The 11,392-nt window shown below is 53.8% G+C and overlaps 1 non-coding gene across 1 annotated transcript; it reads right to left on the minus strand.

Annotated features, from left to right (window-relative positions):
• Positions 1-929: 929 nt before the first annotated feature.
• On the minus strand, positions 930-1,093 carry LOC142427113 (U1 spliceosomal RNA). Its single transcript, XR_012779936.1, has one exon. It is a non-coding gene; the product is annotated as a U1 spliceosomal RNA (small nuclear RNA).
• Between the last annotated feature and the right edge of the window lie 10,299 nt (positions 1,094-11,392).

Consider the following 11,392-nt stretch of genomic DNA (forward strand, 5'->3'; position numbering starts at 1 on the left):
TTTCTCGCCCCTAACTTTGCTGATGAAGGAGGGGGGCCATAGCTAGGATGTTGCTGGTGAGGAACGGGGGCTACAACCAGGTGCCACCAGAAGCAGGTAGGTTTGGGTCCAATAGGACCAAGGACTAGTGGGCGGGAACTAGTCAGCCACGGAAGGGTCCTTCCGTTTGGGTGGCAGCCCCGTAGTGCAGTTGAAGTTGAGGACCTTCAGACATCTGCTGTCTGTCCAGCAAATGGTCGCATCCGCTCTTCCACGGTTGAATTGACTTGAGTTCTCGCCCATCCAGCCAAGTTGCCTTGGAACCAGTGCCGGCAGACTGGGCTCTGGGTATCCTGCCAATGTCTGGGTTCCTGCTTGATGGACGAAGCACCTTTAGCTTCTCATGGCGGTTTTGAAGGCGCCCTGGGATCACGGCGGGTTAAACATTAGACTGCAAATTGCTGGGCTGACAGTTCAAACCCACCAGCCCCTCGGCAGGAGGAAGCAGAGGCTGTCTGTCTCCCATAAAGGTAACAGTCTTTCGCAACCCCGTGGGGCAGTACTGCTCTGTCCTTAGAAGGCCAGCATGAGTCAGACGGGACTCAGTGACTGGATTTGGCTTGGTTTGAGGTGGCTTTGAGGTAGGAGCTGCAACTACGGCTCAAACAGCTGTGGTTTGGGGGATGACTCAGGCTGGGGAGGGGTTTCTGTCCACGTTGTTGCCACTAGATGCCATCCATTCGGTCCCAACCCCTAGCCACCACAGGTCGGAACACCGCCCGGCCCTGCGCCGACCTCACAGTCTTCTCATGTTGGAGCCCTGGCTGCAGCCCCCATGCCAGTCCACCTTGTCCAGGGCCTGCCTCCTTTTCACCGCCCCTCCCCTTTACCAAGCACGATTACCTTCTCTAAGGACTGGTCTTTAAAAAAAATTATTTTCTTTTTTCTTTCAGGGGAGAGCGCGAATGCAGTCCCCCACTACCACACATTATGCAGTCGAGTTTCCCACATTTGGGGAAATCGCAGGGGTCAGCACATCCGGAGTGCAATGGATAAGCTTTGCCCTGGGAAAACCACCTTCATGATCATGGTATCTCTCCTGCCAGGTAAGTATTGGGACTGGTCTTTTGATAACATGTCTACAAGGTCGCTCACTATAAGCTGGAACCGGCTTGCTGACATCCAGCAATAACAGGTAGCTCTAGTGAGGCACTCACTAGCATCAACTCGGACTCTGAATGCTGAGAGCACTTTGCAAACCAGGCCCTCCCATCTTTCAAGTGTAGCCAGGATGTCCTTACCTGGAGGTAAGATAAAGGAACACAATAAAGACTCATTGGTCTTCCCATTAAACGGTACATTTGACCAGTGAGACTGATGCGCTGACATCTGTGTGTTCGACCTGGTGGAATTCTTCATAGCCCCTCTGGCTCCAAGCCCGGTCACTTTGACAGGCCACCGTTCTCACTGATGAGATGAGATCCTGACCTGGGCTCTCAGCACTTCTTTTTGAGAGCCAAGTATAGGCAAGGCTCTGGTATGAGCCATAATCCTTACGTCACTTTAGGACTCGGGGAGTTTTTCTATGTTGAGCATTTTTTTTATTTGACAAATATTTGGAGGATTTCAGCCCTGCCACACAATGCTGTTATGGATTGAGCTGTGTCCCTAAAAGATGGGTGATCAATCCTAATCCCTGTACCAGGCGTTAGAACCCCATTTGGAAATGGATTCTCTTTGGGGTGTTACCTATATAGTCTTAGTGAAGGAAATACTTATCTTTCACGAGGGTTGGTGGTTTTGAACTGCAGAAAAGAGACAAGGACCAAGCAGTCAAACACACACACACACACACACACACACACACACACACACACACAGCCTTCCTTCAGAGCTAGAGCACTGAATTCAGATTTCTAAGCTGTGAGAAAATACACGTCTGTTTTTTAAAGTCAAGCCTCTGAGGACCATCTACAAGCCAAGAGGTACCAGGGAAGAACAGACCATCCAAGGCTACCTGTGAGGAAGGTGCAGCCGTTTGCCTTCACACCTGAGAGGTGTGTTTCTCTTCTGTGAAGCCATGCCCTTCTGGTGTTTTATGTTACAGTAGTGCCAAGTAACTAAGACCTTCTGCCTTGTCATCACTTTGTAACTCTTTCTGAGTCAGAGTCCACTCAATGGCAGGGATTGGTTGCAATTAGAGAGGCACATTCCCTCCAGCAGTATCTGGTGTGTGTGTCTCTTAGTGCAACAAGGCTACTGTGTTAGTCTGGGCAGACTAGAGGAACAAAGCCAGGGCGACGCATGCGTAAGAGAGAACTTTATATCAAAGAATAATTGTATATTAATAAAACATCCCAGCCAGTCTAGATCAAGTCCTTAAGTCCAGTATTAGCCCGTATGTCTGACTCTAGTCCATAAATTCCTCTTTAAACTCACGTAGCCATGCAGGAAGATCACAGGCCAGTGGGTGGAAAGTCTTGTGGATCCAGTGGTGGTGGAAGCATCTCAGTGCTGGCAGGGGTCTTCACGTGGCTCCTCCAGCTCCAGGGCTCTGGTTCTATTAGCACAGCTCCATGTGGCTGTCAACAGGAAGACAAAGCATAGAGAGTGGGTCTGGCCTTCAAATGAGGTCATTAAGCTGTGACCTGATTGACAGGTTAGGCTCCACCCCTTTACTCAAGTTGACAGGAGATGATGTAACTGCCACAGCTACAAACCAGGACTTGGCTGCAACAACGTTGGAAGGCTCAAGGGACCCATGGATAAGCTTCTAAGAACTGTCACGGATTCTCTGATCAGAGACGGAATTATGAAAAGGGGGGTCTGAAAACAAGATGGCGTCCACAAAGGAATGGAGGCAAATGTAGAAGAAGGTTCGTGCAGGCCCTTTCCTCCTGGACTTGGGAGCCTTGGGTGGAGAGCATGCCAGACAGGTGGCAACTGAAGCTGACCAGGGGCCTTCGGGGTGTTGGGAAGGGAAGACCCCGAGCTTGATGTAGTTGGGAAGCTTGCACTGACTGTAACAGAGAGGAACTGAGATACAATGTCTTCCAAGGCTTGGTGTGTGCTGTGGACTTCAGGACAGCACAGTCCTCGGACCCACAACCAGGCATGCTCACATGTTCTCCTGCTGCGAAGAAGCACATTTTGAAGACACTCGATGAGAGGAGTGGGTTGCCCAGAGCTGAATACCTGGCAGAGAGTTCCAGAGTATTTTCTGTTGCGCCCTTTAACTTAGCCCTGCCGGCTTGTCCTTTGTCTAGAACATTCTCAGCAGCAGGAACAGAGGTGGTGGGAGAAATCTCCATCCTGTGAGCATCCAGGGAGTTTATTTTCCTGGAGGAATGCGGATCTGGTTGTAACGTTTTTCTTCAACTGGAGCATCATGGTGTGGGGGCAGCTGTGAGGACCACGAAGTGGACATGCCCATGGGTGTGTTGCCATTTCTAAATTGCCAGATGGTATCAGGCATGATCACGCCTGTTCTAGAATGGAGAAACACCCCCACCGAAGATTCACGTCAACTGTAAGGTGCACCTGAACTTCCCAGGTCTCGCAGACACTACATGACGGGTGTGTTGGAACTGAGCACTTTAGTTTGTTTTACTCTAAGCCTCAGTGTCCACACCTATGACACTGGCCAGTAGCAACCAACTCTGCTGGGTGAAGGTGAAATGAGAGAGTGATCAGGAGTGGTTGGCTCGGCACCTGGTGTATGGACCCATTTCCCTTTTATGAGGCGTCTTGGTGGGTGTCTATTGAGAAATGATACATGTTGTAGGCCATTGAGTCGATTCTTAGAGGCTTTGGAAGAAAGAGTTACTGTGTTGTCTGGGTAGACTAGAGAAACAAATTCATAAACATGCAAATGTATATAAGGGAGAGGTTTATATGTAAGAGGAATTTAACATTGAGAAAACATCCCAGCCCAGTCCAGTCCAAGGCCATAAGTCTGATATTAGCCCATATGTCCAATACCAATCTATAAAGCCCTCTTCAGATTCACGAAACATATGCAATGACGCCAAATACAGGATGATTACAAGCCAGTGGGTAGAAAGTCTTTGGGTCCAGTGGCGTTGTAAGCATCTCAGTGTTGGCAGGAGTCTCTCTGTGGCTCCTCCAGCTTCTGAGGTCTGGTTGTGTTCATATGGCTTGTCTTCAGCAATGTCTCCCAGGGAGTAGCCGAGAGAGACAGACAGAGAGAGAAAGAGAGAGAGAGAGAGAGACCTTCTGCCTCCAAGGAGGAAGTATCAGATTTCCTAGAATTCTCAGGAGTAGGCCATGCCCACACAGAAGTCTCATTGGCTATCTCCAGATTGACAGCCTAGACTCCACCCCTACACTCTTAATCCTTCAATTGACACCAGATTAGGTGACCACCACAGTAATCTTTATGGAAAAGCGCCCCCCCCCACCCCCCCCCCCGCAAAAGATCCCTTTAAAGTGTCCAAGGCACAGATGTCACCTTGAGGACTCAGGTGAGCCTGACCCAAGCCCTGGCATTTCCAGTCGCCTCATCTACATAGGAAAGATGGACCATAAATGAATAAGGAATACCGAAGAAGAATTGATGCGTGTGAACGATGGCGGCTGAAAAGAATACGGACTGTGCCGTGGGCTGTCTAACACACAAACATGTCGGGGTCAGAAGAGGTGTAGCCAGGTGTGTGGGAGCCTTGGGACTTCACCTCGTGTAGCCCTGTGCACGTGTTCTGAGGAAAGACCAGTCCCTGGAAGAAGACCTCACGCTTGGTCTAACAGAAGGTCAGCAAAGAGAAAGACTCTCAGCGGCAGATGGGCATCATGGCTGCGACAGTGGGCTTGGACCCAGCCACGTGAGCAGGGTGTCCTTCTGATGCACACAGGGTCGCTGTGAATCAGAACCCACTCGGAATCCCCTAGCCACAATCACCCTGGCAGGTGGGATCCCGGCGACGTCCATAGGTCACGACTCTTCTGCAAGGCTGCCGTCACCCCCATTTCATTGCCAAGGACACTGGGGCCCAGAGGGGCTACACATCTTGTCGGGCTCATTAGGACTCCCCCCAGGGCTGGGTCTGAGGTAGAAACAACTCTCTGCTCATCCCCTATCCCCTATCCCCGCCCCCCCCCACCCCGTGGAGAGCGTCTCCACCACCACGAGGAGGGGCTGACTCCAAGGCTGTTCTTGTGGGGCGCCATACCGGGGTCACTACTGGGGCCTGGACAGTCGGAGCCTTCTCCCAGTGGTGGTTCAAGATGGTGATGGGGAGCTGGGTCACACTGGGAAATCATAGCCACGCACTGAAGGCAGCGGCCCTCAAACTGCCCTTGACAAGGGCCCGCAGACTTCAGTTCTTATCTTGACTTGAGTTGGCACTTGAGTGGGGAGGGTGTGGAGTGACGGGGAGGGAGCGGGAGTGGGGGGGCGCCGCGAGTGGTGACTGAAGGCCAGCGGCGGTGTAGGGGACAGGGCAGGAGGGAAGGGCACAGCAGTTGCTGCCCAGTGGCTGGCCGCTGTCTTGGTTTTCCAACCCCCTTGGCTTCTGATTGATACTTTTCAATTATTCCTTCCCATTGCACTGACATTTGAAATGCTATTTTTTTCCCTGAGCGATAACTTCAAATGCTCAAGTTCCCACAGTCCGGGTAACCCTGTTTAGCTGTAGTGGTAAATTGCTTCCTTGTACAACAGAATGGCGCTGACAGCCTTTTGCTAGGGAAATGAGTTCTCCAGTACGACATGCCGATGATAAGACGTCTGGTTTTGAAATTGTATTTCTCTGTATCAGAATTAAATCTGGACTTTATATTTCTGGGCTGCGCTGCTCGGGAGCTGGCCCCTATACAGTGCCCCCCGAGACTGACAGGTGGTGCTTACAGAGGTGCGCTCTCGCCTAAATTGGATCTGGGCTTTTATGTCCTCTTCTAGTATTAGCTATTAAAATCTCTCGGACCACAACCCCGTCGCCGGCCCTGCCCCCCGCCCCTGTTTAAACAGTGATAGGGCTCTCCAGGCCGGGAGACCAGGCTTCCTCCGTGTACCAGCCAGAGTGTCCCAGGCTGGGTGGGGGCTGAAAGGTGTGTACATTCACACCCTCGCGGAGGGAAAGGCAGGATTGAATTCCTGTGATTCAGGAGGGGTGGTGGTGGTCTGCTTTTTAGGACAGTCAGGGCGCAGGGACCACACAGCATGGGCGGCGGAAGGAAGGCTCTGTGCTGAGTTCTTCACGGATGGGCAGAGTCCCCTCCCTGGAGAGCGGACACCGCCTTCTTTCTCGGGTTCCCTGCCCCGTCATCCTCCCAGACAGGAATGAATGATTGGACACCCTGGCATGCCACTGTGCACCCCGGTTCTTGTCTGGGCTTGTCTGGGGTGTTCCTGCAGTGAGCGTCCTAGGAGCACACTGCAGGGGCCAGGGGCTGCCATGGGACCCTCTGAAAGCCTTGTCTAGCCAGGTCAGGGAACCCAGGGCTTTGGACCCTCGTGGGGTGAGGTGGGGGGCTTTCCCTGGGCCCTTGAACCCTGCTTGCAAAGCTATGGGTGTGGGTAGTCTGTCCTCCCAGTCTATAGTTTTCTTCCTTGGTTTTTAGGGAGGGACCCTGCATTATCTAAGTAGCCCTCATCCATGACCTTGCCTGCTTTGACCCAACTCCTGTGCCCAGTGGTCCTTATGCAAACAGCTTCCAGAGTCAAGAGGCAGGGATATATGTGGGCCCTCCAGGGCAATCACTGGGTGCTGACCTTCACCTTGAGCTCCCTCTGGGGCCCAGAGGGGCAGCTGGCGCGCCCTGGTCTGAGGGGGCCAAGTTCATCTGATCCAGTCCCCCTCTCAACTCTCAGGGTGGGGGTGGGGAGGGGACCCAGTCTTCGCAGGCAGAGATCCCGGAATGTCCTTCACAATCAGGAGTGCTGAGCACAGAAGGGCGAGCTCAATTCTGTCCTTGAAACAGCGAACCACGCCCGTCAGATGGATTGGTGGGCAGAGGATTGAGACGGCACCAGGCATGTACTCCTTTCTTATTAGTAGCTGTGTGTGTGGGGGGTGGGGGGTGGGGGGGGTTTTGCCCTATGTGACAGCAGGCACCAGAGCGAGTGCATTAGGGATGTGTTCCGCATGCGACTCAGGATGTCAGCCTTGCCTCCAGAGCCTCTTCTCCAGCCCCAATCCCTGCCTCACTCATGTCCCCTCCCTCTCAAGTCTACCTCTTCTTTGAGGGGGTGGTGTTTCAGGGTGGCCGGGGCAGCGATGCCGGGGACATGCCTCGGCTGCCACACCATTCACCACTGGCCTTGCTGTGGGCACCCTTTGTTGCTCACTGGGCAAAGGGCACCCTTCTTTCCAGGATGGGAGGTCACACCAGGGGACCTGGCGGGGGGCGGGGGAGGTGGGTCTGCTCCCAGCTCTCGGGTCATGTCACCCCTGGGCACCTGCTGGCTGTGGGGGCGGGGTGAGGGGTTGTCAGAGGCTTGACCACAAGTCCATGGGCAGAACTGAGGTGGTTGGAGCCCCAGCTGCTCTTTGCTTTGCTTCCTACCCTTCAGGGAGAGTCCCTTCCCCCTTCCCCTTACTCCCATTCTCGCCCCCATCTTTCTCTCCCTCCCCTCAGTCCCCACTTCCCTCCTCCTCAACCTCTCCCGCCTTCCCTCTCTCCACCCCCCTCCCCACTACCTGCTCTGGCTCAGTGTAATTTAGTCAGAAGACATTTCTTGAAGACCTACTGTGTGCCAGGGAGCCCTGGGGTGTCAGACGGTGGACATGCTTAGTGACTGACAAAAGGTTTGCGTCTGCCCAGTGGAGCCTGGGAAGAAAGGCTGGGAGATCCCTTTCCAAAGATCACCCCCAGAAACTGGGTGGGGTTCTGCTCTAACACAGGAGGAGGCAGGGGTCTTTGCATCGGGGACTTGGTAGCTGTGAGGCCATGGTCTCTACTTCCCTCCACCAGGTTGATGGACACACAGTGGCCCCCACAAGGGGATCAAACATGACAACGGTTGTGAGGTCGGTGCGGGACCGCACGGAATTTCATTCTCTTGTCTGAGGGGTCACTGTGAGCCATGCAAGAGACGGGGCTGCCGGTGAGGGAGGAGGCCTGGGGTGTCTGCAGTCCCCAAGCCCTCGGCCTGGGGAGAAACGGGAGGTGATGGAGGGGGTCACCTCGTTCTCCCAACATGACTGACGTTCCAGAAGGTCCCTGAGCAGTGGCAAATGGCCACAGCCAGCCAGCTGGCCTCCCTCAAGCCCTCTGTTTGTGCCCATGGGCCAAAGGCACATGTGCCTTCTCACAAACTCCCTCTCTCACGGACTGTGAGAGCTGTGTGGGTGCACGCGTGTGCGCACAAACGTATTCGTGGTGGGGAAAATCAATGCAATTTGAATTTCTCTTCCCCAGCCAGGTCTTTGGTAAATTGCTGTAGATCGCTATTGATCTCTCATTGTGATGTGATTTTTAAGCAGCATTAAGGTAAACATATTCTTACTGTGTTCGTTTTACCGGATAACACTGATCTAGACAAAAAGAGGCAGGAAGCCCCAGGCACGCACAGCTTACCTCCAGGAAAGACAGCGACTCGTCTCCAACGAAACAAAGGCCGGGACAAAGCTCCCGCGCCGAGCGAACCGCAACCGAAATTGCTCTCCTGTCTCTAATGTTGATTGAATTGAGCCGACAATCTCTGAACGGGCTCCCTGATCCGACATCGGGCACATTTAACCCTTTCTTGCACTTTGACGCTGGGAAAGGAGGCTCTCCAGTGGTCCCGGGCAGGGCGTGTGGCGCAGGGTCCTATAAGCCCCTCTTGTGTGGGAGCAATCTGGGCAGGGACCTCAGAAGAGCACGGAGGGGAGGGGTGGGGGTTGTTGGTGGAAGGGACCGAAAGGGCCCTGGCTCTGCCAGCAGAAGGAGCACATTCGTCTTGGAAGAAGAGCAGCCAGAGCGCTCCTTGGAGGTGAGGCTGGCGAGACTAAATCGCGTGTACTGTGGCCACGTGGCGGGAGGGACCGGTCGCTGAAAGGGACATCACACTTGGTGGAGGACCAGCAACAAACGGGAGGAGCTGCTCAGTGAGAGGCCTCGGAGGCACAGTGGCCGCAGCCAGGGCTCAGCCAGGGTGGCACAGGACGGCCGGGCAGCACTGAGCTCCTCGGTGGCTGCTGCTGTGAGTCGAAGGCACCTGACATTCGAGCCCCACGGACAGCAGATCCCACTGGGATCCCGGGACTTGACAGGGCCTGATGTGCCCCAAAGAGCACCCCGCCCCGGTGTGTGTGTGTGTGTGTGTGTGTGTGTATCACCAGAGAGACACGGACTTGGCCTTTGCCATGCAAGAGATGGGGCTGGGGGCGTGATCTTTTTTTAAAAAAACCTGAATTTGTTGTACTGGTCTGCTGTTGAGAGGCCACGCTGACCAGTATGGCTGTTTCTGGATTCAGGACTCAGTGGCGCTGATGGCGTCTTTCATATTGCTGGACCTCCGCCTGCCCCCTCCCTTTCTGAGCTCTCCCTCTCCCATGGACCTAAATTCATGGTCCTCTAATGTGCCCGGCTGACTTCTCGAGTTACTGTCGTCACTTTGGGCCCATAGAGTAGTTCTCATGGAGTCCTGGTGGCGCAGTGGTTAAAGCAGCTGGCTGCTCACCAAAAGATGGCCTGAATCTCACCGTGGCCCCTGCAGACGCTGGCCTGGGAGCAGCCTGGTGGTCACCTCCTCCGTGCATGCTGTCTGCTACTCACCCTCCATCAGCGGTGCCCACAGCCTTGAGGCCAAGATCTCTGTCCGAGTTCATGCCCAAGAGCTGCCGGATGGGACATCAGGTTAGCCCGGGCCTCCGTCTAACATGGCTCAGGCCTAGGTGTCCTTGGTTTGATCAGAGCACCGGCTCAGAGAAACCACTGAGCTCTGCACAGCCCCCACTTACACGGCCATGCCGTGGATTCAACGACACAGCACAGTGGGTTCAGCGTGGAGCTGCTTGCTCCCTGAAAGGTCACTGGCTGGAACCCACTGTGGGAGAAAGATGGGGCACCAGCCTGCTGCCCCCAGAGATTATAGCTTCAGAAACCCTCGGGCAGCTCTGCCCATCCTGTCGGGTTGCTACGAGTTGGAGTCCACTCAATGGTGGTGGAAATTCCAGCTATAATTGATATCCCAGGAGCTGTTGCCCTCCAGTCCCATATCCTACAGGAGTGACCGAGAGGCAAGGTCAGCAGTGCCATCCGACAGCAGGAAGGTAGCCGGTCTCCATCTCCTAGATCAAGGTCATGTGAGATTTCTCGCTCTACGTGTTGAGGACGAAGTTCTCCAAGGTCATGCGTGTGCTGCTGTCCCTGCCTACCTCCTCAACATCAACTCACACAGGGCCACCCAGCACCTCCCTCCTCCCCTCAAATGCCACCTGTAGCAGTCACATCATCTCCTGTTGACTTGAGTGAAGGGGAGGAGTCTGGCCTGTCAATCAGGTCACAGCCAGTGAGGCCTCTGTGTGGGCATGGTCTTCTCCTGAGGATTCTGGAAACTCCTGTCTTCCTCCCTGGTGGTGGGACACACTCTTTCCCTGTGGGACATATCTGTTGACAAGTCACATGGAGCTACACTGATGGAGCCAGAGCCCTGGAGCTGGAATTGCCATGTGGAGACCCCTGCTAGCACTGAGATAATTCTACCGCCACTGGATCCACAAGACTTTCCACTCACTGGCCTGTGATCTTCCTGCATTCAGCATCATTTCATGTGTTGCGTGTGTCTGAAGAGTCTAAATTTATAGACTGGTATCGGACATATGGGCTAATATTGTACTTATGGACTTGATCTGGACTGGGCTGGGATGTTTTCTTAACATGCAATCACTCTTTAATATAAAGCTCTCTCTTATACACATCTGAGTATCTCTGGATTTGTTTCTCTAGTCAACCCAGATGACCGCTCTCAAAGGGACCATCTCAGACCGTGCTATCTCAAGCCCTTAACCCCTTACAATCAATCACACCGTCCTGCCTCCCATCCCCTCTGTAAGCTCCAAAATGCTTGGCAGGGACCCATCACTCATATTAAGTACAGGCTGACTCACAGTACCCCCTGTGACTTCCTGAGACTATCACTTTGACAGGAGTAGAAAGCCCAGTTTCTCTCCCGAGGAGCTGCTGGTGGGTTTGAACTGCAGGCTATGCAGTTCATAGCCCAATGCATAAGCCCCTACACCACCAGGGGCGAGGTTAGAATCTCAGTAAATCATGGGTGACCAGGTAGCTGACGTTCATAGATGGGAGGAGGGCTCCCAGGCTGACCTGGATTAGACATCAGGACACTCAGGTTCAAGTCTGAGCCTTGGCACATCACCACGTGGCCTGAGGCCAGTCACTTAGAGGACATGCAGGTCTGACTCTACAGCTGGGCTGGGAGCACTCTCTTTGAAGTTAGCTGTTCTAT

The sequence above is a fragment of the Tenrec ecaudatus genome, chromosome 14, assembly GCF_050624435.1.
Source record: "Tenrec ecaudatus isolate mTenEca1 chromosome 14, mTenEca1.hap1, whole genome shotgun sequence".
In the NCBI taxonomy this organism is placed as follows: Eukaryota; Metazoa; Chordata; class Mammalia; order Afrosoricida; family Tenrecidae; genus Tenrec; species Tenrec ecaudatus.